The following is a 17,664-nucleotide window of genomic DNA, read 5'->3' as shown; positions in this document are numbered from 1 at the left end:
CTAACCATTCAAATAGCCCAATTTTGGCAGCAGATTTCGCTTACGGCCATACCACCTTGAGAACGCCCGAACTCGTCTGATCTCGGAAGCTAAGCAGGGTCGGGCCTGGTTAGTACTTGGATGGGAGACCGCCTGGGAATACCAGGTGCTGTAAGCTTTATATAGTTTACTACCCTAATGTTCTAACCATTCAAATAGCCCAATTTTGGCAGCAGATTTCGCTTACGGCCATACCACCTTGAGAACGCCCGAACTCGTCTGATCTCGGAAGCTAAGCAGGGTCGGGCCTGGTTAGTACTTGGATGGGAGACCGCCTGGGAATACCAGGTGCTGTAAGCTTTATATAGTTTACTACCCTAATGTTCTAACCATTCAAATAGCCCAATTTTGGCAGCAGATTTCGCTTACGGCCATACCACCTTGAGGACGCCCGAACTCGTCTGATCTCGGAAGCTAAGCAGGGTCGGGCCTGGTTAGTACTTGGATGGGAGACCGCCTGGGAATACCAGGTGCTGTAAGCTTTATATAGTTTACTACCCTAATGTTCTAACCATTCAAATAGCCCAATTTTGGCAGCAGATTTCGCTTACGGCCATACCACCTTGAGAACGCCCGAACTCGTCTGATCTCGGAAGCTAAGCAGGGTCGGGCCTGGTTAGTACTTGGATGGGAGACCGCCTGGGAATACCAGGTGCTGTAAGCTTTATATAGTTTACTACCCTAATGTTCTAACCATTCAAATAGCCCAATTTTGGCAGCAGATTTCGCTTACGGCCATACCACCTTGAGAACGCCCGAACTCGTCTGATCTCGGAAGCTAAGCAGGGTCGGGCCTGGTTAGTACTTGGATGGGAGACCGCCTGGGAATACCAGGTGCTGTAAGCTTTATATAGTTTACTACCCTAATGTTCTAACCATTCAAATAGCCCAATTTTGGCAGCAGATTTCGCTTACGGCCATACCACCTTGAGAACGCCCGAACTCGTCTGATCTCGGAAGCTAAGCAGGGTCGGGCCTGGTTAGTACTTGGATGGGAGACCGCCTGGGAATACCAGGTGCTGTAAGCTTTATATAGTTTACTACCCTAATGTTCTAACCATTCAAATAGCCCAATTTTGGCAGCAGATTTCGCTTACGGCCATACCACCTTGAGGACGCCCGAACTCGTCTGATCTCGGAAGCTAAGCAGGGTCGGGCCTGGTTAGTACTTGGATGGGAGACCGCCTGGGAATACCAGGTGCTGTAAGCTTTATATAGTTTACTACCCTAATGTTCTAACCATTCAAATAGCCCAATTTTGGCAGCAGATTTCGCTTACGGCCATACCACCTTGAGAACGCCCGAACTCGTCTGATCTCGGAAGCTAAGCAGGGTCGGGCCTGGTTAGTACTTGGATGGGAGACCGCCTGGGAATACCAGGTGCTGTAAGCTTTATATAGTTTACTACCCTAATGTTCTAACCATTCAAATAGCCCAATTTTGGCAGCAGATTTCGCTTACGGCCATACCACCTTGAGAACGCCCGAACTCGTCTGATCTCGGAAGCTAAGCAGGGTCGGGCCTGGTTAGTACTTGGATGGGAGACCGCCTGGGAATACCAGGTGCTGTAAGCTTTATTGTTTAAAAAAAAAAAAAAGAGTCAATGAAATGGTTCAAAAATCCTAAATTGTCTTTTTTCCCCTCGAAATGCCTGAAATATTCTCTGAGTTTCTTCAGAAAGCCTGAAAGAGTCTCTTTTTTTTCTTCTTCAAATAGCCCAATTTTGGCAGCGGATTTCGCTTACGGCCATACCACCTTGAGAACGCCCGAACTCGTCTGATCTCGGAAGCTAAGCAGGGTCGGGCCTGGTTAGTACTTGAATGGGAGACCGCCTGGGAATACCAGGTGCTGTAAGCTTTATATAGTTTACTACCCTAATGTTCTAACCATTCAAATAGCCCAATTTTGGCAACAGATTTCGCTTACGGCCATACCACCTTGAGAACGCCCGAACTCGTCTGATCTCGGAAGCTAAGCAGGGTCGGGCCTGGTTAGTACTTGGATGGGAGACCGCCTGGGAATACCAGGTGCTGTAAGCTTTATATAGTTTACTACCCTAATGTTCTAACCATTCAAATAGCCCAATTTTGGCAGCAGATTTCGCTTACGGCCATACCACCTTGAGAACGCCCGAACTCGTCTGATCTCGGAAGCTAAGCAGGGTCGGGCCAGGTTAGTACTTGGATGGGAGACCGCCTGGGAATACCAGGTGCTGTAAGCTTTATTGTATAAAAAAAAAAAAAAAAAAAAGAGTCAATGAAATGGTTCAAAAATCCTAAATTGTCTTTTTTCCCCTCGAAATGCCTGAAATATTCTCTGAGTTTCTTCAGAAAGCCTGAAAGAGTCTCTTTTTTTTTCTTCTTCAAATAGCCCAATTTTGGCAGCGGATTTCGCTTACGGCCATACCACCTTGAGAACGCCCGAACTCGTCTGATCTCGGAAGCTAAGCAGGGTCGGGCCTGGTTAGTACTTGAATGGGAGACGGCCTGGGAATACCAGGTGCTGTAAGCTTTATATAGTTTACTACCCTAATGTTCTAACCATTCAAATAGCCCAATTTTGGCAGCAGATTTCGCTTACGGCCATACCACCTTGAGAACGCCCGAACTCGTCTGATCTCGGAAGCTAAGCAGGGTCGGGCCTGGTTAGTACTTGGATGGGAGACCGCCTGGGAATACCAGGTGCTGTAAGCTTTATTGTTTAAAAAAAAAAAAAAAAAAAAAAAGAGTCAATGAAATGGTTCAAAAATCCTAAATTGTCTTTTTTCCCCTCGAAATGCCTGAAATATTCTCTGAGTTTCTTCAGAAAGCCTGAAAGAGTCTCTTTTTTTTTCTTCTTCAAATAGCCCAATTTTGGCAGCGGATTTCGCTTACGGCCATACCACCTTGAGAACGCCCGAACTCGTCTGATCTCGGAAGCTAAGCAGGGTCGGGCCTGGTTAGTACTTGAATGGGAGACCGCCTGGGAATACCAGGTGCTGTAAGCTTTATATAGTTTACTACCCTAATGTTCTAACCATTCAAATAGCCCAATTTTGGCAGCAGATTTCGCTTACGGCCATACCACCTTGAGAACGCCCGAACTCGTCTGATCTCGGAAGCTAAGCAGGGTCGGGCCTGGTTAGTACTTGGATGGGAGACCGCCTGGGAATACCAGGTGCTGTAAGCTTTATATAGTTTACTACCCTAATGTTCTAACCATTCAAATAGCCCAATTTTGGCAGCAGATTTCGCTTACGGCCATACCACCTTGAGAACGCCCGAACTCGTCTGATCTCGGAAGCTAAGCAGGGTCGGGCCTGGTTAGTACTTGAATGGGAGACCGCCTGGGAATACCAGGTGCTGTAAGCTTTATATAGTTTACTACCCTAATGTTCTAACCATTCAAATAGCCCAATTTTGGCAACAGATTTCGCTTACGGCCATACCACCTTGAGAACGCCCGAACTCGTCTGATCTCGGAAGCTAAGCAGGGTCGGGCCTGGTTAGTACTTGGATGGGAGACCGCCTGGGAATACCAGGTGCTGTAAGCTTTATATAGTTTACTACCCTAATGTTCTAACCATTCAAATAGCCCAATTTTGGCAGCAGATTTCGCTTACGGCCATACCACCTTGAGAACGCCCGAACTCGTCTGATCTCGGAAGCTAAGCAGGGTCGGGCCAGGTTAGTACTTGGATGGGAGACCGCCTGGGAATACCAGGTGCTGTAAGCTTTATTGTATAAAAAAAAAAAAAAAAAAAAAAAGAGTCAATGAAATGGTTCAAAAATCCTAAATTGTCTTTTTTCCCCTCGAAATGCCTGAAATATTCTCTGAGTTTCTTCAGAAAGCCTGAAAGAGTCTCTTTTTTTTTCTTCTTCAAATAGCCCAATTTTGGCAGCGGATTTCGCTTACGGCCATACCACCTTGAGAACGCCCGAACTCGTCTGATCTCGGAAGCTAAGCAGGGTCGGGCCTGGTTAGTACTTGGATGGAAGACCGCCTGGGAATACCAGGTGCTGTAAGCTTTATATAGTTTACTACCCTAATGTTCTAACCATTCAAATAGCCCAATTTTGGCAGCAGATTTCGCTTACGGCCATACCACCTTGAGAACGCCCGAACTCGTCTGATCTCGGAAGCTAAGCAGGGTCGGGCCTGGTTAGTACTTGGATGGGAGACCGCCTGGGAATACCAGGTGCTGTAAGCTTTATATAGTTTACTACCCTAATGTTCTAACCATTCAAATAGCCCAATTTTGGCAGCAGATTTCGCTTACGGCCATACCACCTTGAGAACGCCCGAACTCGTCTGATCTCGGAAGCTAAGCAGGGTCGGGCCTGGTTAGTACTTGGATGGGAGACCGCCTGGGAATACCAGGTGCTGTAAGCTTTATATAGTTTACTACCCTAATGTTCTAACCATTCAAATAGCCCAATTTTGGCAGCAGATTTCGCTTACGGCCATACCACCTTGAGAACGCCCGAACTCGTCTGATCTCGGAAGCTAAGCAGGGTCGGGCCTGGTTAGTACTTGGATGGGAGACCGCCTGGGAATACCAGGTGCTGTAAGCTTTATTGTTTAAAAAAAAAAAAAAAAAAAAAAGAGTCAATGAAATGGTTCAAAAATCCTAAATTGTCTTTTTTCCCCTCGAAATGCCTGAAATATTCTCTGAGTTTCTTCAGAAAGCCTGAAAGAGTCTCTTTTTTTTTCTTCTTCAAATAGCCCAATTTTGGCAGCGGATTTCGCTTACGGCCATACCACCTTGAGAACGCCCGAACTCGTCTGATCTCGGAAGCTAAGCAGGGTCGGGCCTGGTTAGTACTTGAATGGGAGACCGCCTGGGAATACCAGGTGCTGTAAGCTTTATATAGTTTACTACCCTAATGTTCTAACCATTCAAATAGCCCAATTTTGGCAACAGATTTCGCTTACGGCCATACCACCTTGAGAACGCCCGAACTCGTCTGATCTCGGAAGCTAAGCAGGGTCGGGCCTGGTTAGTACTTGGATGGGAGACCGCCTGGGAATACCAGGTGCTGTAAGCTTTATATAGTTTACTACCCTAATGTTCTAACCATTCAAATAGCCCAATTTTGGCAGCAGATTTCGCTTACGGCCATACCACCTTGAGAACGCCCGAACTCGTCTGATCTCGGAAGCTAAGCAGGGTCGGGCCAGGTTAGTACTTGGATGGGAGACCGCCTGGGAATACCAGGTGCTGTAAGCTTTATTGTATAAAAAAAAAAAAAAAAAAAAAGAGTCAATGAAATGGTTCAAAAATCCTAAATTGTCTTTTTTCCCCTCGAAATGCCTGAAATATTCTCTGAGTTTCTTCAGAAAGCCTGAAAGAGTCTCTTTTTTTTTCTTCTTCAAATAGCCCAATTTTGGCAGCGGATTTCGCTTACGGCCATACCACCTTGAGAACGCCCGAACTCGTCTGATCTCGGAAGCTAAGCAGGGTCGGGCCTGGTTAGTACTTGAATGGGAGACGGCCTGGGAATACCAGGTGCTGTAAGCTTTATATAGTTTACTACCCTAATGTTCTAACCATTCAAATAGCCCAATTTTGGCAGCAGATTTCGCTTACGGCCATACCACCTTGAGAACGCCCGAACTCGTCTGATCTCGGAAGCTAAGCAGGGTCGGGCCTGGTTAGTACTTGGATGGGAGACCGCCTGGGAATACCAGGTGCTGTAAGCTTTATATAGTTTACTAACCTAATGTTCTAACCATTCAAATAGCCCAATTTTGGCAGCAGATTTCGCTTACGGCCATACCACCTTGAGAACGCCCGAACTCGTCTGATCTCGGAAGCTAAGCAGGGTCGGGCCTGGTTAGTACTTGGATGGGAGACCGCCTGGGAATACCAGGTGCTGTAAGCTTTATATAGTTTACTACCCTAATGTTCTAACCATTCAAATAGCCCAATTTTGGCAGCAGATTTCGCTTACGGCCATACCACCTTGAGAACGCCCGAACTCGTCTGATCTCGGAAGCTAAGCAGGGTCGGGCCTGGTTAGTACTTGGATGGGAGACCGCCTGGGAATACCAGGTGCTGTAAGCTTTATATAGTTTACTACCCTAATGTTCTAACCATTCAAATAGCCCAATTTTGGCAGCAGATTTCGCTTACGGCCATACCACCTTGAGAACGCCCGAACTCGTCTGATCTCGGAAGCTAAGCAGGGTCGGGCCTGGTTAGTACTTGGATGGAAGACCGCCTGGGAATACCAGGTGCTGTAAGCTTTATATAGTTTACTACCCTAATGTTCTAACCATTCAAATAGCCCAATTTTGGCAGCAGATTTCGCTTACGGCCATACCACCTTGAGAACGCCCGAACTCGTCTGATCTCGGAAGCTAAGCAGGGTCGGGCCTGGTTAGTACTTGGATGGGAGACCGCCTGGGAATACCAGGTGCTGTAAGCTTTATATAGTTTACTACCCTAATGTTCTAACCATTCAAATAGCCCAATTTTGGCAGCAGATTTCGCTTACGGCCATACCACCTTGAGAACGCCCGAACTCGTCTGATCTCGGAAGCTAAGCAGGGTCGGGCCTGGTTAGTACTTGAATGGGAGACCGCCTGGGAATACCAGGTGCTGTAAGCTTTATATAGTTTACTACCCTAATGTTCTAACCATTCAAATAGCCCAATTTTGGCAACAGATTTCGCTTACGGCCATACCACCTTGAGAACGCCCGAACTCGTCTGATCTCGGAAGCTAAGCAGGGTCGGGCCTGGTTAGTACTTGGATGGGAGACCGCCTGGGAATACCAGGTGCTGTAAGCTTTATATAGTTTACTACCCTAATGTTCTAACCATTCAAATAGCCCAATTTTGGCAGCAGATTTCGCTTACGGCCATACCACCTTGAGAACGCCCGAACTCGTCTGATCTCGGAAGCTAAGCAGGGTCGGGCCAGGTTAGTACTTGGATGGGAGACCGCCTGGGAATACCAGGTGCTGTAAGCTTTATATAGTTTACTACCCTAATGTTCTAACCATTCAAATATCCCAATTTTGGCAGCAGATTTCGCTTACGGCCATACCACCTTGAGAACGCCCGAACTCGTCTGATCTCGGAAGCTAAGCAGGGTCGGGCCTGGTTAGTACTTGGATGGGAGACCGCCTGGGAATACCAGGTGCTGTAAGCTTTATATAGTTTACTACCCTAATGTTCTAACCATTCAAATAGCCCAATTTTGGCAGCAGATTTCGCTTACGGCCATACCACCTTGAGAACGCCCGAACTCGTCTGATCTCGGAAGCTAAGCAGGGTCGGGCCTGGTTAGTACTTGGATGGGAGACCGCCTGGGAATACCAGGTGCTGTAAGCTTTATATAGTTTACTACCCTAATGTTCTAACCATTCAAATAGCCCAATTTTGGCAGCAGATTTCGCTTACGGCCATACCACCTTGAGAACGCCCGAACTCGTCTGATCTCGGAAGCTAAGCAGGGTCGGGCCTGGTTAGTACTTGGATGGGAGACCGCCTGGGAATACCAGGTGCTGTAAGCTTTATATAGTTTACTACCCTAATGTTCTAACCATTCAAATAGCCCAATTTTGGCAGCAGATTTCGCTTACGGCCATACCACCTTGAGGACGCCCGAACTCGTCTGATCTCGGAAGCTAAGCAGGGTCGGGCCTGGTTAGTACTTGGATGGGAGACCGCCTGGGAATACCAGGTGCTGTAAGCTTTATATAGTTTACTACCCTAATGTTCTAACCATTCAAATAGCCCAATTTTGGCAGCAGATTTCGCTTACGGCCATACCACCTTGAGAACGCCCGAACTCGTCTGATCTCGGAAGCTAAGCAGGGTCGGGCCTGGTTAGTACTTGGATGGGAGACCGCCTGGGAATACCAGGTGCTGTAAGCTTTATATAGTTTACTACCCTAATGTTCTAACCATTCAAATAGCCCAATTTTGGCAGCAGATTTCGCTTACGGCCATACCACCTTGAGAACGCCCGAACTCGTCTGATCTCGGAAGCTAAGCAGGGTCGGGCCTGGTTAGTACTTGGATGGGAGACCGCCTGGGAATACCAGGTGCTGTAAGCTTTATATAGTTTACTACCCTAATGTTCTAACCATTCAAATAGCCCAATTTTGGCAGCAGATTTCGCTTACGGCCATACCACCTTGAGAACGCCCGAACTCGTCTGATCTCGGAAGCTAAGCAGGGTCGGGCCTGGTTAGTACTTGGATGGGAGACCGCCTGGGAATACCAGGTGCTGTAAGCTTTATATAGTTTACTACCCTAATGTTCTAACCATTCAAATAGCCCAATTTTGGCAGCAGATTTCGCTTACGGCCATACCACCTTGAGGACGCCCGAACTCGTCTGATCTCGGAAGCTAAGCAGGGTCGGGCCTGGTTAGTACTTGGATGGGAGACCGCCTGGGAATACCAGGTGCTGTAAGCTTTATATAGTTTACTACCCTAATGTTCTAACCATTCAAATAGCCCAATTTTGGCAGCAGATTTCGCTTACGGCCATACCACCTTGAGAACGCCCGAACTCGTCTGATCTCGGAAGCTAAGCAGGGTCGGGCCTGGTTAGTACTTGGATGGGAGACCGCCTGGGAATACCAGGTGCTGTAAGCTTTATATAGTTTACTACCCTAATGTTCTAACCATTCAAATATCCCAATTTTGGCAGCAGATTTCGCTTACGGCCATACCACCTTGAGAACGCCCGAACTCGTCTGATCTCGGAAGCTAAGCAGGGTCGGGCCTGGTTAGTACTTGGATGGGAGACCGCCTGGGAATACCAGGTGCTGTAAGCTTTATATAGTTTACTACCCTAATGTTCTAACCATTCAAATAGCCCAATTTTGGCAGCAGATTTCGCTTACGGCCATACCACCTTGAGAACGCCCGAACTCGTCTGATCTCGGAAGCTAAGCAGGGTCGGGCCTGGTTAGTACTTGGATGGGAGACCGCCTGGGAATACCAGGTGCTGTAAGCTTTATATAGTTTACTACCCTAATGTTCTAACCATTCAAATAGCCCAATTTTGGCAGCAGATTTCGCTTACGGCCATACCACCTTGAGAACGCCCGAACTCGTCTGATCTCGGAAGCTAAGCAGGGTCGGGCCTGGTTAGTACTTGGATGGGAGACCGCCTGGGAATACCAGGTGCTGTAAGCTTTATATAGTTTACTACCCTAATGTTCTAACCATTCAAATAGCCCAATTTTGGCAGCAGATTTCGCTTACGGCCATACCACCTTGAGGACGCCCGAACTCGTCTGATCTCGGAAGCTAAGCAGGGTCGGGCCTGGTTAGTACTTGGATGGGAGACCGCCTGGGAATACCAGGTGCTGTAAGCTTTATATAGTTTACTACCCTAATGTTCTAACCATTCAAATAGCCCAATTTTGGCAGCAGATTTCGCTTACGGCCATACCACCTTGAGAACGCCCGAACTCGTCTGATCTCGGAAGCTAAGCAGGGTCGGGCCTGGTTAGTACTTGGATGGGAGACCGCCTGGGAATACCAGGTGCTGTAAGCTTTATATAGTTTACTACCCTAATGTTCTAACCATTCAAATAGCCCAATTTTGGCAGCAGATTTCGCTTACGGCCATACCACCTTGAGAACGCCCGAACTCGTCTGATCTCGGAAGCTAAGCAGGGTCGGGCCTGGTTAGTACTTGGATGGGAGACCGCCTGGGAATACCAGGTGCTGTAAGCTTTATATAGTTTACTACCCTAATGTTCTAACCATTCAAATAGCCCAATTTTGGCAGCAGATTTCGCTTACGGCCATACCACCTTGAGAACGCCCGAACTCGTCTGATCTCGGAAGCTAAGCAGGGTCGGGCCTGGTTAGTACTTGGATGGGAGACCGCCTGGGAATACCAGGTGCTGTAAGCTTTATATAGTTTACTACCCTAATGTTCTAACCATTCAAATAGCCCAATTTTGGCAGCAGATTTCGCTTACGGCCATACCACCTTGAGGACGCCCGAACTCGTCTGATCTCGGAAGCTAAGCAGGGTCGGGCCTGGTTAGTACTTGGATGGGAGACCGCCTGGGAATACCAGGTGCTGTAAGCTTTATATAGTTTACTACCCTAATGTTCTAACCATTCAAATAGCCCAATTTTGGCAGCAGATTTCGCTTACGGCCATACCACCTTGAGAACGCCCGAACTCGTCTGATCTCGGAAGCTAAGCAGGGTCGGGCCTGGTTAGTACTTGGATGGGAGACCGCCTGGGAATACCAGGTGCTGTAAGCTTTATATAGTTTACTACCCTAATGTTCTAACCATTCAAATAGCCCAATTTTGGCAGCAGATTTCGCTTACGGCCATACCACCTTGAGAACGCCCGAACTCGTCTGATCTCGGAAGCTAAGCAGGGTCGGGCCTGGTTAGTACTTGGATGGGAGACCGCCTGGGAATACCAGGTGCTGTAAGCTTTATTGTTTAAAAAAAAAAAAAAAGAGTCAATGAAATGGTTCAAAAATCCTAAATTGTCTTTTTTCCCCTCGAAATGCCTGAAATATTCTCTGAGTTTCTTCAGAAAGCCTGAAAGAGTCTCTTTTTTTTTCTTCTTCAAATAGCCCAATTTTGGCAGCGGATTTCGCTTACGGCCATACCACCTTGAGAACGCCCGAACTCGTCTGATCTCGGAAGCTAAGCAGGGTCGGGCCTGGTTAGTACTTGAATGGGAGACCGCCTGGGAATACCAGGTGCTGTAAGCTTTATATAGTTTACTACCCTAATGTTCTAACCATTCAAATAGCCCAATTTTGGCAACAGATTTCGCTTACGGCCATACCACCTTGAGAACGCCCGAACTCGTCTGATCTCGGAAGCTAAGCAGGGTCGGGCCTGGTTAGTACTTGGATGGGAGACCGCCTGGGAATACCAGGTGCTGTAAGCTTTATATAGTTTACTACCCTAATGTTCTAACCATTCAAATAGCCCAATTTTGGCAGCAGATTTCGCTTACGGCCATACCACCTTGAGAACGCCCGAACTCGTCTGATCTCGGAAGCTAAGCAGGGTCGGGCCAGGTTAGTACTTGGATGGGAGACCGCCTGGGAATACCAGGTGCTGTAAGCTTTATTGTATAAAAAAAAAAAAAAAAAAAAAAGAGTCAATGAAATGGTTCAAAAATCCTAAATTGTCTTTTTTCCCCTCGAAATGCCTGAAATATTCTCTGAGTTTCTTCAGAAAGCCTGAAAGAGTCTCTTTTTTTTTCTTCTTCAAATAGCCCAATTTTGGCAGCGGATTTCGCTTACGGCCATACCACCTTGAGAACGCCCGAACTCGTCTGATCTCGGAAGCTAAGCAGGGTCGGGCCTGGTTAGTACTTGAATGGGAGACGGCCTGGGAATACCAGGTGCTGTAAGCTTTATATAGTTTACTACCCTAATGTTCTAACCATTCAAATAGCCCAATTTTGGCAGCAGATTTCGCTTACGGCCATACCACCTTGAGAACGCCCGAACTCGTCTGATCTCGGAAGCTAAGCAGGGTCGGGCCTGGTTAGTACTTGGATGGGAGACCGCCTGGGAATACCAGGTGCTGTAAGCTTTATTGTTTAAAAAAAAAAAAAAAAAAAAGAGTCAATGAAATGGTTCAAAAATCCTAAATTGTCTTTTTTCCCCTCGAAATGCCTGAAATATTCTCTGAGTTTCTTCAGAAAGCCTGAAAGAGTCTCTTTTTTTTTCTTCTTCAAATAGCCCAATTTTGGCAGCGGATTTCGCTTACGGCCATACCACCTTGAGAACGCCCGAACTCGTCTGATCTCGGAAGCTAAGCAGGGTCGGGCCTGGTTAGTACTTGAATGGGAGACCGCCTGGGAATACCAGGTGCTGTAAGCTTTATATAGTTTACTACCCTAATGTTCTAACCATTCAAATAGCCCAATTTTGGCAGCAGATTTCGCTTACGGCCATACCACCTTGAGAACGCCCGAACTCGTCTGATCTCGGAAGCTAAGCAGGGTCGGGCCTGGTTAGTACTTGGATGGGAGACCGCCTGGGAATACCAGGTGCTGTAAGCTTTATATAGTTTACTACCCTAATGTTCTAACCATTCAAATAGCCCAATTTTGGCAGCAGATTTCGCTTACGGCCATACCACCTTGAGAACGCCCGAACTCGTCTGATCTCGGAAGCTAAGCAGGGTCGGGCCTGGTTAGTACTTGAATGGGAGACCGCCTGGGAATACCAGGTGCTGTAAGCTTTATATAGTTTACTACCCTAATGTTCTAACCATTCAAATAGCCCAATTTTGGCAACAGATTTCGCTTACGGCCATACCACCTTGAGAACGCCCGAACTCGTCTGATCTCGGAAGCTAAGCAGGGTCGGGCCTGGTTAGTACTTGGATGGGAGACCGCCTGGGAATACCAGGTGCTGTAAGCTTTATATAGTTTACTACCCTAATGTTCTAACCATTCAAATAGCCCAATTTTGGCAGCAGATTTCGCTTACGGCCATACCACCTTGAGAACGCCCGAACTCGTCTGATCTCGGAAGCTAAGCAGGGTCGGGCCAGGTTAGTACTTGGATGGGAGACCGCCTGGGAATACCAGGTGCTGTAAGCTTTATTGTATAAAAAAAAAAAAAAAAAAAAAGAGTCAATGAAATGGTTCAAAAATCCTAAATTGTCTTTTTTCCCCTCGAAATGCCTGAAATATTCTCTGAGTTTCTTCAGAAAGCCTGAAAGAGTCTCTTTTTTTTTCTTCTTCAAATAGCCCAATTTTGGCAGCGGATTTCGCTTACGGCCATACCACCTTGAGAACGCCCGAACTCGTCTGATCTCGGAAGCTAAGCAGGGTCGGGCCTGGTTAGTACTTGGATGGAAGACCGCCTGGGAATACCAGGTGCTGTAAGCTTTATATAGTTTACTACCCTAATGTTCTAACCATTCAAATAGCCCAATTTTGGCAGCAGATTTCGCTTACGGCCATACCACCTTGAGAACGCCCGAACTCGTCTGATCTCGGAAGCTAAGCAGGGTCGGGCCTGGTTAGTACTTGGATGGGAGACCGCCTGGGAATACCAGGTGCTGTAAGCTTTATATAGTTTACTACCCTAATGTTCTAACCATTCAAATAGCCCAATTTTGGCAGCAGATTTCGCTTACGGCCATACCACCTTGAGAACGCCCGAACTCGTCTGATCTCGGAAGCTAAGCAGGGTCGGGCCTGGTTAGTACTTGGATGGGAGACCGCCTGGGAATACCAGGTGCTGTAAGCTTTATATAGTTTACTACCCTAATGTTCTAACCATTCAAATAGCCCAATTTTGGCAGCAGATTTCGCTTACGGCCATACCACCTTGAGAACGCCCGAACTCGTCTGATCTCGGAAGCTATGCAGGGTCGGGCCTGGTTAGTACTTGGATGGGAGACCGCCTGGGAATACCAGGTGCTGTAAGCTTTATTGTTTAAAAAAAAAAAAAAAAAAAAAAGAGTCAATGAAATGGTTCAAAAATCCTAAATTGTCTTTTTTCCCCTCGAAATGCCTGAAATATTCTCTGAGTTTCTTCAGAAAGCCTGAAAGAGTCTCTTTTTTTTTCTTCTTCAAATAGCCCAATTTTGGCAGCGGATTTCGCTTACGGCCATACCACCTTGAGAACGCCCGAACTCGTCTGATCTCGGAAGCTAAGCAGGGTCGGGCCTGGTTAGTACTTGAATGGGAGACCGCCTGGGAATACCAGGTGCTGTAAGCTTTATATAGTTTACTACCCTAATGTTCTAACCATTCAAATAGCCCAATTTTGGCAACAGATTTCGCTTACGGCCATACCACCTTGAGAACGCCCGAACTCGTCTGATCTCGGAAGCTAAGCAGGGTCGGGCCTGGTTAGTACTTGGATGGGAGACCGCCTGGGAATACCAGGTGCTGTAAGCTTTATATAGTTTACTACCCTAATGTTCTAACCATTCAAATAGCCCAATTTTGGCAGCAGATTTCGCTTACGGCCATACCACCTTGAGAACGCCCGAACTCGTCTGATCTCGGAAGCTAAGCAGGGTCGGGCCAGGTTAGTACTTGGATGGGAGACCGCCTGGGAATACCAGGTGCTGTAAGCTTTATTGTATAAAAAAAAAAAAAAAAAAAAAAGAGTCAATGAAATGGTTCAAAAATCCTAAATTGTCTTTTTTCCCCTCGAAATGCCTGAAATATTCTCTGAGTTTCTTCAGAAAGCCTGAAAGAGTCTCTTTTTTTTTCTTCTTCAAATAGCCCAATTTTGGCAGCGGATTTCGCTTACGGCCATACCACCTTGAGAACGCCCGAACTCGTCTGATCTCGGAAGCTAAGCAGGGTCGGGCCTGGTTAGTACTTGAATGGGAGACGGCCTGGGAATACCAGGTGCTGTAAGCTTTATATAGTTTACTACCCTAATGTTCTAACCATTCAAATAGCCCAATTTTGGCAGCAGATTTCGCTTACGGCCATACCACCTTGAGAACGCCCGAACTCGTCTGATCTCGGAAGCTAAGCAGGGTCGGGCCTGGTTAGTACTTGGATGGGAGACCGCCTGGGAATACCAGGTGCTGTAAGCTTTATATAGTTTACTAACCTAATGTTCTAACCATTCAAATAGCCCAATTTTGGCAGCAGATTTCGCTTACGGCCATACCACCTTGAGAACGCCCGAACTCGTCTGATCTCGGAAGCTAAGCAGGGTCGGGCCTGGTTAGTACTTGGATGGGAGACCGCCTGGGAATACCAGGTGCTGTAAGCTTTATATAGTTTACTACCCTAATGTTCTAACCATTCAAATAGCCCAATTTTGGCAGCAGATTTCGCTTACGGCCATACCACCTTGAGAACGCCCGAACTCGTCTGATCTCGGAAGCTAAGCAGGGTCGGGCCTGGTTAGTACTTGGATGGGAGACCGCCTGGGAATACCAGGTGCTGTAAGCTTTATATAGTTTACTACCCTAATGTTCTAACCATTCAAATAGCCCAATTTTGGCAGCAGATTTCGCTTACGGCCATACCACCTTGAGAACGCCCGAACTCGTCTGATCTCGGAAGCTAAGCAGGGTCGGGCCTGGTTAGTACTTGGATGGAAGACCGCCTGGGAATACCAGGTGCTGTAAGCTTTATATAGTTTACTACCCTAATGTTCTAACCATTCAAATAGCCCAATTTTGGCAGCAGATTTCGCTTACGGCCATACCACCTTGAGAACGCCCGAACTCGTCTGATCTCGGAAGCTAAGCAGGGTCGGGCCAGGTTAGTACTTGGATGGGAGACCGCCTGGGAATACCAGGTGCTGTAAGCTTTATTGTATAAAAAAAAAAAAAAAAAAAAAAGAGTCAATGAAATGGTTCAAAAATCCTAAATTGTCTTTTTTCCCCTCGAAATGCCTGAAATATTCTCTGAGTTTCTTCAGAAAGCCTGAAAGAGTCTCTTTTTTTTTCTTCTTCAAATAGCCCAATTTTGGCAGCGGATTTCGCTTACGGCCATACCACCTTGAGAACGCCCGAACTCGTCTGATCTCGGAAGCTAAGCAGGGTCGGGCCTGGTTAGTACTTGGATGGAAGACCGCCTGGGAATACCAGGTGCTGTAAGCTTTATATAGTTTACTACCCTAATGTTCTAACCATTCAAATAGCCCAATTTTGGCAGCAGATTTCGCTTACGGCCATACCACCTTGAGAACGCCCGAACTCGTCTGATCTCGGAAGCTAAGCAGGGTCGGGCCTGGTTAGTACTTGGATGGGAGACCGCCTGGGAATACCAGGTGCTGTAAGCTTTATATAGTTTACTACCCTAATGTTCTAACCATTCAAATAGCCCAATTTTGGCAGCAGATTTCGCTTACGGCCATACCACCTTGAGAACGCCCGAACTCGTCTGATCTCGGAAGCTAAGCAGGGTCGGGCCTGGTTAGTACTTGGATGGGAGACCGCCTGGGAATACCAGGTGCTGTAAGCTTTATATAGTTTACTACCCTAATGTTCTAACCATTCAAATAGCCCAATTTTGGCAGCAGATTTCGCTTACGGCCATACCACCTTGAGAACGCCCGAACTCGTCTGATCTCGGAAGCTAAGCAGGGTCGGGCCTGGTTAGTACTTGGATGGGAGACCGCCTGGGAATACCAGGTGCTGTAAGCTTTATTGTTTAAAAAAAAAAAAAAAAAAAAAGAGTCAATGAAATGGTTCAAAAATCCTAAATTGTCTTTTTTCCCCTCGAAATGCCTGAAATATTCTCTGAGTTTCTTCAGAAAGCCTGAAAGAGTCTCTTTTTTTTTCTTCTTCAAATAGCCCAATTTTGGCAGCGGATTTCGCTTACGGCCATACCACCTTGAGAACGCCCGAACTCGTCTGATCTCGGAAGCTAAGCAGGGTCGGGCCTGGTTAGTACTTGAATGGGAGACCGCCTGGGAATACCAGGTGCTGTAAGCTTTATATAGTTTACTACCCTAATGTTCTAACCATTCAAATAGCCCAATTTTGGCAACAGATTTCGCTTACGGCCATACCACCTTGAGAACGCCCGAACTCGTCTGATCTCGGAAGCTAAGCAGGGTCGGGCCTGGTTAGTACTTGGATGGGAGACCGCCTGGGAATACCAGGTGCTGTAAGCTTTATATAGTTTACTACCCTAATGTTCTAACCATTCAAATAGCCCAATTTTGGCAGCAGATTTCGCTTACGGCCATACCACCTTGAGAACGCCCGAACTCGTCTGATCTCGGAAGCTAAGCAGGGTCGGGCCAGGTTAGTACTTGGATGGGAGACCGCCTGGGAATACCAGGTGCTGTAAGCTTTATTGTATAAAAAAAAAAAAAAAAAAAAAAGAGTCAATGAAATGGTTCAAAAATCCTAAATTGTCTTTTTTCCCCTCGAAATGCCTGAAATATTCTCTGAGTTTCTTCAGAAAGCCTGAAAGAGTCTCTTTTTTTTTCTTCTTCAAATAGCCCAATTTTGGCAGCGGATTTCGCTTACGGCCATACCACCTTGAGAACGCCCGAACTCGTCTGATCTCGGAAGCTAAGCAGGGTCGGGCCTGGTTAGTACTTGAATGGGAGACGGCCTGGGAATACCAGGTGCTGTAAGCTTTATATAGTTTACTACCCTAATGTTCTAACCATTCAAATAGCCCAATTTTGGCAGCAGATTTCGCTTACGGCCATACCACCTTGAGAACGCCCGAACTCGTCTGATCTCGGAAGCTAAGCAGGGTCGGGCCTGGTTAGTACTTGGATGGGAGACCGCCTGGGAATACCAGGTGCTGTAAGCTTTATATAGTTTACTAACCTAATGTTCTAACCATTCAAATAGCCCAATTTTGGCAGCAGATTTCGCTTACGGCCATACCACCTTGAGAACGCCCGAACTCGTCTGATCTCGGAAGCTAAGCAGGGTCGGGCCTGGTTAGTACTTGGATGGGAGACCGCCTGGGAATACCAGGTGCTGTAAGCTTTATATAGTTTACTACCCTAATGTTCTAACCATTCAAATAGCCCAATTTTGGCAGCAGATTTCGCTTACGGCCATACCACCTTGAGAACGCCCGAACTCGTCTGATCTCGGAAGCTAAGCAGGGTCGGGCCTGGTTAGTACTTGGATGGGAGACCGCCTGGGAATACCAGGTGCTGTAAGCTTTATATAGTTTACTACCCTAATGTTCTAACCATTCAAATAGCCC

The 17,664-nt window shown here is 46.9% G+C and overlaps 88 non-coding genes across 88 annotated transcripts; all 88 read left to right on the top strand.

The window, feature by feature from the left end:
• Positions 1 to 38: 38 nt before the first annotated feature.
• Positions 39 to 157, top strand: LOC148991701 (5S ribosomal RNA). The gene has a single exon (XR_016157732.1). It is a non-coding gene; the product is annotated as a 5S ribosomal RNA (ribosomal RNA).
• Positions 158 to 220: 63 nt separating this feature from the next.
• Positions 221 to 339, top strand: LOC148991700 (5S ribosomal RNA). The gene has a single exon (XR_016157731.1). It is a non-coding gene; the product is annotated as a 5S ribosomal RNA (ribosomal RNA).
• Positions 340 to 402: 63 nt separating this feature from the next.
• On the top strand, positions 403 to 521 carry LOC148991699 (5S ribosomal RNA). The gene has a single exon (XR_016161529.1). It is a non-coding gene; the product is annotated as a 5S ribosomal RNA (ribosomal RNA).
• A 63-nt stretch (positions 522 to 584) lies between these two features.
• Positions 585 to 703, top strand: LOC148991698 (5S ribosomal RNA). The gene has a single exon (XR_016157730.1). It is a non-coding gene; the product is annotated as a 5S ribosomal RNA (ribosomal RNA).
• A 63-nt stretch (positions 704 to 766) lies between these two features.
• On the top strand, positions 767 to 885 carry LOC148991697 (5S ribosomal RNA). Its single transcript, XR_016157729.1, has one exon. It is a non-coding gene; the product is annotated as a 5S ribosomal RNA (ribosomal RNA).
• A 63-nt stretch (positions 886 to 948) lies between these two features.
• On the top strand, positions 949 to 1,067 carry LOC148991696 (5S ribosomal RNA). Its single transcript, XR_016157728.1, has one exon. It is a non-coding gene; the product is annotated as a 5S ribosomal RNA (ribosomal RNA).
• Positions 1,068 to 1,130: 63 nt separating this feature from the next.
• Positions 1,131 to 1,249, top strand: LOC148991695 (5S ribosomal RNA). The gene has a single exon (XR_016161528.1). It is a non-coding gene; the product is annotated as a 5S ribosomal RNA (ribosomal RNA).
• Positions 1,250 to 1,312: 63 nt separating this feature from the next.
• On the top strand, positions 1,313 to 1,431 carry LOC148991694 (5S ribosomal RNA). Its single transcript, XR_016157727.1, has one exon. It is a non-coding gene; the product is annotated as a 5S ribosomal RNA (ribosomal RNA).
• A 63-nt stretch (positions 1,432 to 1,494) lies between these two features.
• LOC148991693 (5S ribosomal RNA) lies at positions 1,495 to 1,613 on the top strand. Its single transcript, XR_016157725.1, has one exon. It is a non-coding gene; the product is annotated as a 5S ribosomal RNA (ribosomal RNA).
• A 164-nt stretch (positions 1,614 to 1,777) lies between these two features.
• On the top strand, positions 1,778 to 1,896 carry LOC148991692 (5S ribosomal RNA). Its single transcript, XR_016160931.1, has one exon. It is a non-coding gene; the product is annotated as a 5S ribosomal RNA (ribosomal RNA).
• Positions 1,897 to 1,959: 63 nt separating this feature from the next.
• Positions 1,960 to 2,078, top strand: LOC148991691 (5S ribosomal RNA). Its single transcript, XR_016157724.1, has one exon. It is a non-coding gene; the product is annotated as a 5S ribosomal RNA (ribosomal RNA).
• A 63-nt stretch (positions 2,079 to 2,141) lies between these two features.
• LOC148991690 (5S ribosomal RNA) lies at positions 2,142 to 2,260 on the top strand. The gene has a single exon (XR_016155982.1). It is a non-coding gene; the product is annotated as a 5S ribosomal RNA (ribosomal RNA).
• Positions 2,261 to 2,431: 171 nt separating this feature from the next.
• On the top strand, positions 2,432 to 2,550 carry LOC148991689 (5S ribosomal RNA). Its single transcript, XR_016163842.1, has one exon. It is a non-coding gene; the product is annotated as a 5S ribosomal RNA (ribosomal RNA).
• Positions 2,551 to 2,613: 63 nt separating this feature from the next.
• Positions 2,614 to 2,732, top strand: LOC148991688 (5S ribosomal RNA). The gene has a single exon (XR_016157723.1). It is a non-coding gene; the product is annotated as a 5S ribosomal RNA (ribosomal RNA).
• Positions 2,733 to 2,906: 174 nt separating this feature from the next.
• LOC148991687 (5S ribosomal RNA) lies at positions 2,907 to 3,025 on the top strand. The gene has a single exon (XR_016160930.1). It is a non-coding gene; the product is annotated as a 5S ribosomal RNA (ribosomal RNA).
• Positions 3,026 to 3,088: 63 nt separating this feature from the next.
• On the top strand, positions 3,089 to 3,207 carry LOC148991686 (5S ribosomal RNA). Its single transcript, XR_016157722.1, has one exon. It is a non-coding gene; the product is annotated as a 5S ribosomal RNA (ribosomal RNA).
• Positions 3,208 to 3,270: 63 nt separating this feature from the next.
• Positions 3,271 to 3,389, top strand: LOC148991685 (5S ribosomal RNA). Its single transcript, XR_016160929.1, has one exon. It is a non-coding gene; the product is annotated as a 5S ribosomal RNA (ribosomal RNA).
• Positions 3,390 to 3,452: 63 nt separating this feature from the next.
• LOC148991684 (5S ribosomal RNA) lies at positions 3,453 to 3,571 on the top strand. Its single transcript, XR_016157721.1, has one exon. It is a non-coding gene; the product is annotated as a 5S ribosomal RNA (ribosomal RNA).
• Positions 3,572 to 3,634: 63 nt separating this feature from the next.
• LOC148991683 (5S ribosomal RNA) lies at positions 3,635 to 3,753 on the top strand. The gene has a single exon (XR_016155971.1). It is a non-coding gene; the product is annotated as a 5S ribosomal RNA (ribosomal RNA).
• Positions 3,754 to 3,927: 174 nt separating this feature from the next.
• Positions 3,928 to 4,046, top strand: LOC148991682 (5S ribosomal RNA). Its single transcript, XR_016161802.1, has one exon. It is a non-coding gene; the product is annotated as a 5S ribosomal RNA (ribosomal RNA).
• A 63-nt stretch (positions 4,047 to 4,109) lies between these two features.
• LOC148991681 (5S ribosomal RNA) lies at positions 4,110 to 4,228 on the top strand. The gene has a single exon (XR_016157720.1). It is a non-coding gene; the product is annotated as a 5S ribosomal RNA (ribosomal RNA).
• A 63-nt stretch (positions 4,229 to 4,291) lies between these two features.
• On the top strand, positions 4,292 to 4,410 carry LOC148991680 (5S ribosomal RNA). Its single transcript, XR_016157719.1, has one exon. It is a non-coding gene; the product is annotated as a 5S ribosomal RNA (ribosomal RNA).
• Positions 4,411 to 4,473: 63 nt separating this feature from the next.
• LOC148991679 (5S ribosomal RNA) lies at positions 4,474 to 4,592 on the top strand. The gene has a single exon (XR_016157718.1). It is a non-coding gene; the product is annotated as a 5S ribosomal RNA (ribosomal RNA).
• Positions 4,593 to 4,765: 173 nt separating this feature from the next.
• LOC148991678 (5S ribosomal RNA) lies at positions 4,766 to 4,884 on the top strand. The gene has a single exon (XR_016160928.1). It is a non-coding gene; the product is annotated as a 5S ribosomal RNA (ribosomal RNA).
• Positions 4,885 to 4,947: 63 nt separating this feature from the next.
• On the top strand, positions 4,948 to 5,066 carry LOC148991677 (5S ribosomal RNA). Its single transcript, XR_016157717.1, has one exon. It is a non-coding gene; the product is annotated as a 5S ribosomal RNA (ribosomal RNA).
• A 63-nt stretch (positions 5,067 to 5,129) lies between these two features.
• On the top strand, positions 5,130 to 5,248 carry LOC148991676 (5S ribosomal RNA). Its single transcript, XR_016155959.1, has one exon. It is a non-coding gene; the product is annotated as a 5S ribosomal RNA (ribosomal RNA).
• Positions 5,249 to 5,420: 172 nt separating this feature from the next.
• Positions 5,421 to 5,539, top strand: LOC148991675 (5S ribosomal RNA). Its single transcript, XR_016163841.1, has one exon. It is a non-coding gene; the product is annotated as a 5S ribosomal RNA (ribosomal RNA).
• A 63-nt stretch (positions 5,540 to 5,602) lies between these two features.
• Positions 5,603 to 5,721, top strand: LOC148991674 (5S ribosomal RNA). The gene has a single exon (XR_016157716.1). It is a non-coding gene; the product is annotated as a 5S ribosomal RNA (ribosomal RNA).
• A 63-nt stretch (positions 5,722 to 5,784) lies between these two features.
• Positions 5,785 to 5,903, top strand: LOC148991673 (5S ribosomal RNA). The gene has a single exon (XR_016157713.1). It is a non-coding gene; the product is annotated as a 5S ribosomal RNA (ribosomal RNA).
• A 63-nt stretch (positions 5,904 to 5,966) lies between these two features.
• Positions 5,967 to 6,085, top strand: LOC148991672 (5S ribosomal RNA). Its single transcript, XR_016157712.1, has one exon. It is a non-coding gene; the product is annotated as a 5S ribosomal RNA (ribosomal RNA).
• Positions 6,086 to 6,148: 63 nt separating this feature from the next.
• LOC148991671 (5S ribosomal RNA) lies at positions 6,149 to 6,267 on the top strand. The gene has a single exon (XR_016161801.1). It is a non-coding gene; the product is annotated as a 5S ribosomal RNA (ribosomal RNA).
• A 63-nt stretch (positions 6,268 to 6,330) lies between these two features.
• LOC148991670 (5S ribosomal RNA) lies at positions 6,331 to 6,449 on the top strand. The gene has a single exon (XR_016157711.1). It is a non-coding gene; the product is annotated as a 5S ribosomal RNA (ribosomal RNA).
• A 63-nt stretch (positions 6,450 to 6,512) lies between these two features.
• Positions 6,513 to 6,631, top strand: LOC148991669 (5S ribosomal RNA). The gene has a single exon (XR_016160927.1). It is a non-coding gene; the product is annotated as a 5S ribosomal RNA (ribosomal RNA).
• Positions 6,632 to 6,694: 63 nt separating this feature from the next.
• LOC148991668 (5S ribosomal RNA) lies at positions 6,695 to 6,813 on the top strand. Its single transcript, XR_016157710.1, has one exon. It is a non-coding gene; the product is annotated as a 5S ribosomal RNA (ribosomal RNA).
• Positions 6,814 to 6,876: 63 nt separating this feature from the next.
• LOC148991667 (5S ribosomal RNA) lies at positions 6,877 to 6,995 on the top strand. The gene has a single exon (XR_016155948.1). It is a non-coding gene; the product is annotated as a 5S ribosomal RNA (ribosomal RNA).
• Positions 6,996 to 7,058: 63 nt separating this feature from the next.
• On the top strand, positions 7,059 to 7,177 carry LOC148991666 (5S ribosomal RNA). The gene has a single exon (XR_016157709.1). It is a non-coding gene; the product is annotated as a 5S ribosomal RNA (ribosomal RNA).
• A 63-nt stretch (positions 7,178 to 7,240) lies between these two features.
• LOC148991665 (5S ribosomal RNA) lies at positions 7,241 to 7,359 on the top strand. Its single transcript, XR_016157708.1, has one exon. It is a non-coding gene; the product is annotated as a 5S ribosomal RNA (ribosomal RNA).
• A 63-nt stretch (positions 7,360 to 7,422) lies between these two features.
• LOC148991664 (5S ribosomal RNA) lies at positions 7,423 to 7,541 on the top strand. The gene has a single exon (XR_016157707.1). It is a non-coding gene; the product is annotated as a 5S ribosomal RNA (ribosomal RNA).
• A 63-nt stretch (positions 7,542 to 7,604) lies between these two features.
• On the top strand, positions 7,605 to 7,723 carry LOC148991663 (5S ribosomal RNA). The gene has a single exon (XR_016161527.1). It is a non-coding gene; the product is annotated as a 5S ribosomal RNA (ribosomal RNA).
• Positions 7,724 to 7,786: 63 nt separating this feature from the next.
• LOC148991662 (5S ribosomal RNA) lies at positions 7,787 to 7,905 on the top strand. The gene has a single exon (XR_016157706.1). It is a non-coding gene; the product is annotated as a 5S ribosomal RNA (ribosomal RNA).
• A 63-nt stretch (positions 7,906 to 7,968) lies between these two features.
• LOC148991661 (5S ribosomal RNA) lies at positions 7,969 to 8,087 on the top strand. Its single transcript, XR_016157705.1, has one exon. It is a non-coding gene; the product is annotated as a 5S ribosomal RNA (ribosomal RNA).
• A 63-nt stretch (positions 8,088 to 8,150) lies between these two features.
• Positions 8,151 to 8,269, top strand: LOC148991660 (5S ribosomal RNA). Its single transcript, XR_016157704.1, has one exon. It is a non-coding gene; the product is annotated as a 5S ribosomal RNA (ribosomal RNA).
• Positions 8,270 to 8,332: 63 nt separating this feature from the next.
• On the top strand, positions 8,333 to 8,451 carry LOC148991659 (5S ribosomal RNA). Its single transcript, XR_016161526.1, has one exon. It is a non-coding gene; the product is annotated as a 5S ribosomal RNA (ribosomal RNA).
• A 63-nt stretch (positions 8,452 to 8,514) lies between these two features.
• LOC148991658 (5S ribosomal RNA) lies at positions 8,515 to 8,633 on the top strand. The gene has a single exon (XR_016157702.1). It is a non-coding gene; the product is annotated as a 5S ribosomal RNA (ribosomal RNA).
• Positions 8,634 to 8,696: 63 nt separating this feature from the next.
• Positions 8,697 to 8,815, top strand: LOC148991657 (5S ribosomal RNA). Its single transcript, XR_016157701.1, has one exon. It is a non-coding gene; the product is annotated as a 5S ribosomal RNA (ribosomal RNA).
• A 63-nt stretch (positions 8,816 to 8,878) lies between these two features.
• Positions 8,879 to 8,997, top strand: LOC148991656 (5S ribosomal RNA). The gene has a single exon (XR_016157700.1). It is a non-coding gene; the product is annotated as a 5S ribosomal RNA (ribosomal RNA).
• A 63-nt stretch (positions 8,998 to 9,060) lies between these two features.
• On the top strand, positions 9,061 to 9,179 carry LOC148991655 (5S ribosomal RNA). Its single transcript, XR_016157699.1, has one exon. It is a non-coding gene; the product is annotated as a 5S ribosomal RNA (ribosomal RNA).
• A 63-nt stretch (positions 9,180 to 9,242) lies between these two features.
• Positions 9,243 to 9,361, top strand: LOC148991654 (5S ribosomal RNA). The gene has a single exon (XR_016161524.1). It is a non-coding gene; the product is annotated as a 5S ribosomal RNA (ribosomal RNA).
• A 63-nt stretch (positions 9,362 to 9,424) lies between these two features.
• On the top strand, positions 9,425 to 9,543 carry LOC148991653 (5S ribosomal RNA). Its single transcript, XR_016157698.1, has one exon. It is a non-coding gene; the product is annotated as a 5S ribosomal RNA (ribosomal RNA).
• Positions 9,544 to 9,606: 63 nt separating this feature from the next.
• On the top strand, positions 9,607 to 9,725 carry LOC148991652 (5S ribosomal RNA). Its single transcript, XR_016157697.1, has one exon. It is a non-coding gene; the product is annotated as a 5S ribosomal RNA (ribosomal RNA).
• Positions 9,726 to 9,788: 63 nt separating this feature from the next.
• Positions 9,789 to 9,907, top strand: LOC148991651 (5S ribosomal RNA). The gene has a single exon (XR_016157696.1). It is a non-coding gene; the product is annotated as a 5S ribosomal RNA (ribosomal RNA).
• A 63-nt stretch (positions 9,908 to 9,970) lies between these two features.
• On the top strand, positions 9,971 to 10,089 carry LOC148991650 (5S ribosomal RNA). The gene has a single exon (XR_016161523.1). It is a non-coding gene; the product is annotated as a 5S ribosomal RNA (ribosomal RNA).
• Positions 10,090 to 10,152: 63 nt separating this feature from the next.
• Positions 10,153 to 10,271, top strand: LOC148991649 (5S ribosomal RNA). Its single transcript, XR_016157695.1, has one exon. It is a non-coding gene; the product is annotated as a 5S ribosomal RNA (ribosomal RNA).
• A 63-nt stretch (positions 10,272 to 10,334) lies between these two features.
• LOC148991648 (5S ribosomal RNA) lies at positions 10,335 to 10,453 on the top strand. The gene has a single exon (XR_016157694.1). It is a non-coding gene; the product is annotated as a 5S ribosomal RNA (ribosomal RNA).
• A 166-nt stretch (positions 10,454 to 10,619) lies between these two features.
• Positions 10,620 to 10,738, top strand: LOC148991647 (5S ribosomal RNA). Its single transcript, XR_016160926.1, has one exon. It is a non-coding gene; the product is annotated as a 5S ribosomal RNA (ribosomal RNA).
• A 63-nt stretch (positions 10,739 to 10,801) lies between these two features.
• LOC148991646 (5S ribosomal RNA) lies at positions 10,802 to 10,920 on the top strand. Its single transcript, XR_016157693.1, has one exon. It is a non-coding gene; the product is annotated as a 5S ribosomal RNA (ribosomal RNA).
• A 63-nt stretch (positions 10,921 to 10,983) lies between these two features.
• Positions 10,984 to 11,102, top strand: LOC148991645 (5S ribosomal RNA). The gene has a single exon (XR_016155937.1). It is a non-coding gene; the product is annotated as a 5S ribosomal RNA (ribosomal RNA).
• Positions 11,103 to 11,275: 173 nt separating this feature from the next.
• Positions 11,276 to 11,394, top strand: LOC148991644 (5S ribosomal RNA). The gene has a single exon (XR_016163840.1). It is a non-coding gene; the product is annotated as a 5S ribosomal RNA (ribosomal RNA).
• Positions 11,395 to 11,457: 63 nt separating this feature from the next.
• LOC148991643 (5S ribosomal RNA) lies at positions 11,458 to 11,576 on the top strand. Its single transcript, XR_016157691.1, has one exon. It is a non-coding gene; the product is annotated as a 5S ribosomal RNA (ribosomal RNA).
• A 171-nt stretch (positions 11,577 to 11,747) lies between these two features.
• On the top strand, positions 11,748 to 11,866 carry LOC148991642 (5S ribosomal RNA). Its single transcript, XR_016160924.1, has one exon. It is a non-coding gene; the product is annotated as a 5S ribosomal RNA (ribosomal RNA).
• Positions 11,867 to 11,929: 63 nt separating this feature from the next.
• Positions 11,930 to 12,048, top strand: LOC148991641 (5S ribosomal RNA). Its single transcript, XR_016157690.1, has one exon. It is a non-coding gene; the product is annotated as a 5S ribosomal RNA (ribosomal RNA).
• Positions 12,049 to 12,111: 63 nt separating this feature from the next.
• LOC148991640 (5S ribosomal RNA) lies at positions 12,112 to 12,230 on the top strand. The gene has a single exon (XR_016160923.1). It is a non-coding gene; the product is annotated as a 5S ribosomal RNA (ribosomal RNA).
• A 63-nt stretch (positions 12,231 to 12,293) lies between these two features.
• Positions 12,294 to 12,412, top strand: LOC148991639 (5S ribosomal RNA). The gene has a single exon (XR_016157689.1). It is a non-coding gene; the product is annotated as a 5S ribosomal RNA (ribosomal RNA).
• A 63-nt stretch (positions 12,413 to 12,475) lies between these two features.
• Positions 12,476 to 12,594, top strand: LOC148991638 (5S ribosomal RNA). The gene has a single exon (XR_016155926.1). It is a non-coding gene; the product is annotated as a 5S ribosomal RNA (ribosomal RNA).
• Positions 12,595 to 12,766: 172 nt separating this feature from the next.
• Positions 12,767 to 12,885, top strand: LOC148991637 (5S ribosomal RNA). The gene has a single exon (XR_016161800.1). It is a non-coding gene; the product is annotated as a 5S ribosomal RNA (ribosomal RNA).
• Positions 12,886 to 12,948: 63 nt separating this feature from the next.
• LOC148991636 (5S ribosomal RNA) lies at positions 12,949 to 13,067 on the top strand. The gene has a single exon (XR_016157688.1). It is a non-coding gene; the product is annotated as a 5S ribosomal RNA (ribosomal RNA).
• Positions 13,068 to 13,130: 63 nt separating this feature from the next.
• LOC148991635 (5S ribosomal RNA) lies at positions 13,131 to 13,249 on the top strand. Its single transcript, XR_016157687.1, has one exon. It is a non-coding gene; the product is annotated as a 5S ribosomal RNA (ribosomal RNA).
• Positions 13,250 to 13,312: 63 nt separating this feature from the next.
• Positions 13,313 to 13,431, top strand: LOC148991634 (5S ribosomal RNA). The gene has a single exon (XR_016163149.1). It is a non-coding gene; the product is annotated as a 5S ribosomal RNA (ribosomal RNA).
• Positions 13,432 to 13,604: 173 nt separating this feature from the next.
• LOC148991633 (5S ribosomal RNA) lies at positions 13,605 to 13,723 on the top strand. Its single transcript, XR_016160922.1, has one exon. It is a non-coding gene; the product is annotated as a 5S ribosomal RNA (ribosomal RNA).
• A 63-nt stretch (positions 13,724 to 13,786) lies between these two features.
• Positions 13,787 to 13,905, top strand: LOC148991632 (5S ribosomal RNA). Its single transcript, XR_016157686.1, has one exon. It is a non-coding gene; the product is annotated as a 5S ribosomal RNA (ribosomal RNA).
• Positions 13,906 to 13,968: 63 nt separating this feature from the next.
• LOC148991631 (5S ribosomal RNA) lies at positions 13,969 to 14,087 on the top strand. Its single transcript, XR_016155915.1, has one exon. It is a non-coding gene; the product is annotated as a 5S ribosomal RNA (ribosomal RNA).
• A 173-nt stretch (positions 14,088 to 14,260) lies between these two features.
• Positions 14,261 to 14,379, top strand: LOC148991630 (5S ribosomal RNA). Its single transcript, XR_016163839.1, has one exon. It is a non-coding gene; the product is annotated as a 5S ribosomal RNA (ribosomal RNA).
• A 63-nt stretch (positions 14,380 to 14,442) lies between these two features.
• Positions 14,443 to 14,561, top strand: LOC148991629 (5S ribosomal RNA). The gene has a single exon (XR_016157685.1). It is a non-coding gene; the product is annotated as a 5S ribosomal RNA (ribosomal RNA).
• A 63-nt stretch (positions 14,562 to 14,624) lies between these two features.
• On the top strand, positions 14,625 to 14,743 carry LOC148991628 (5S ribosomal RNA). Its single transcript, XR_016157684.1, has one exon. It is a non-coding gene; the product is annotated as a 5S ribosomal RNA (ribosomal RNA).
• Positions 14,744 to 14,806: 63 nt separating this feature from the next.
• Positions 14,807 to 14,925, top strand: LOC148991627 (5S ribosomal RNA). The gene has a single exon (XR_016157683.1). It is a non-coding gene; the product is annotated as a 5S ribosomal RNA (ribosomal RNA).
• A 63-nt stretch (positions 14,926 to 14,988) lies between these two features.
• Positions 14,989 to 15,107, top strand: LOC148991626 (5S ribosomal RNA). Its single transcript, XR_016161799.1, has one exon. It is a non-coding gene; the product is annotated as a 5S ribosomal RNA (ribosomal RNA).
• A 63-nt stretch (positions 15,108 to 15,170) lies between these two features.
• Positions 15,171 to 15,289, top strand: LOC148991625 (5S ribosomal RNA). Its single transcript, XR_016155903.1, has one exon. It is a non-coding gene; the product is annotated as a 5S ribosomal RNA (ribosomal RNA).
• A 173-nt stretch (positions 15,290 to 15,462) lies between these two features.
• LOC148991624 (5S ribosomal RNA) lies at positions 15,463 to 15,581 on the top strand. The gene has a single exon (XR_016161798.1). It is a non-coding gene; the product is annotated as a 5S ribosomal RNA (ribosomal RNA).
• Positions 15,582 to 15,644: 63 nt separating this feature from the next.
• Positions 15,645 to 15,763, top strand: LOC148991623 (5S ribosomal RNA). The gene has a single exon (XR_016157682.1). It is a non-coding gene; the product is annotated as a 5S ribosomal RNA (ribosomal RNA).
• Positions 15,764 to 15,826: 63 nt separating this feature from the next.
• Positions 15,827 to 15,945, top strand: LOC148991622 (5S ribosomal RNA). Its single transcript, XR_016157680.1, has one exon. It is a non-coding gene; the product is annotated as a 5S ribosomal RNA (ribosomal RNA).
• Positions 15,946 to 16,008: 63 nt separating this feature from the next.
• On the top strand, positions 16,009 to 16,127 carry LOC148991621 (5S ribosomal RNA). The gene has a single exon (XR_016157679.1). It is a non-coding gene; the product is annotated as a 5S ribosomal RNA (ribosomal RNA).
• Positions 16,128 to 16,299: 172 nt separating this feature from the next.
• Positions 16,300 to 16,418, top strand: LOC148991620 (5S ribosomal RNA). The gene has a single exon (XR_016160921.1). It is a non-coding gene; the product is annotated as a 5S ribosomal RNA (ribosomal RNA).
• A 63-nt stretch (positions 16,419 to 16,481) lies between these two features.
• Positions 16,482 to 16,600, top strand: LOC148991619 (5S ribosomal RNA). The gene has a single exon (XR_016157678.1). It is a non-coding gene; the product is annotated as a 5S ribosomal RNA (ribosomal RNA).
• Positions 16,601 to 16,663: 63 nt separating this feature from the next.
• Positions 16,664 to 16,782, top strand: LOC148991618 (5S ribosomal RNA). Its single transcript, XR_016155892.1, has one exon. It is a non-coding gene; the product is annotated as a 5S ribosomal RNA (ribosomal RNA).
• A 173-nt stretch (positions 16,783 to 16,955) lies between these two features.
• On the top strand, positions 16,956 to 17,074 carry LOC148991617 (5S ribosomal RNA). Its single transcript, XR_016163838.1, has one exon. It is a non-coding gene; the product is annotated as a 5S ribosomal RNA (ribosomal RNA).
• A 63-nt stretch (positions 17,075 to 17,137) lies between these two features.
• On the top strand, positions 17,138 to 17,256 carry LOC148991616 (5S ribosomal RNA). The gene has a single exon (XR_016157677.1). It is a non-coding gene; the product is annotated as a 5S ribosomal RNA (ribosomal RNA).
• Positions 17,257 to 17,319: 63 nt separating this feature from the next.
• LOC148991615 (5S ribosomal RNA) lies at positions 17,320 to 17,438 on the top strand. Its single transcript, XR_016157676.1, has one exon. It is a non-coding gene; the product is annotated as a 5S ribosomal RNA (ribosomal RNA).
• A 63-nt stretch (positions 17,439 to 17,501) lies between these two features.
• LOC148991614 (5S ribosomal RNA) lies at positions 17,502 to 17,620 on the top strand. Its single transcript, XR_016157675.1, has one exon. It is a non-coding gene; the product is annotated as a 5S ribosomal RNA (ribosomal RNA).
• Positions 17,621 to 17,664: the final 44 nt, after the last annotated feature.

This window comes from Pimephales promelas, chromosome 3, assembly GCF_988280905.1.
Source record: "Pimephales promelas chromosome 3, fPimPro1.hap1.1, whole genome shotgun sequence".
Taxonomy (NCBI): domain Eukaryota; kingdom Metazoa; phylum Chordata; class Actinopteri; order Cypriniformes; family Leuciscidae; genus Pimephales; species Pimephales promelas.
This window is presented reverse-complemented; position numbering and strand designations above follow the sequence as displayed.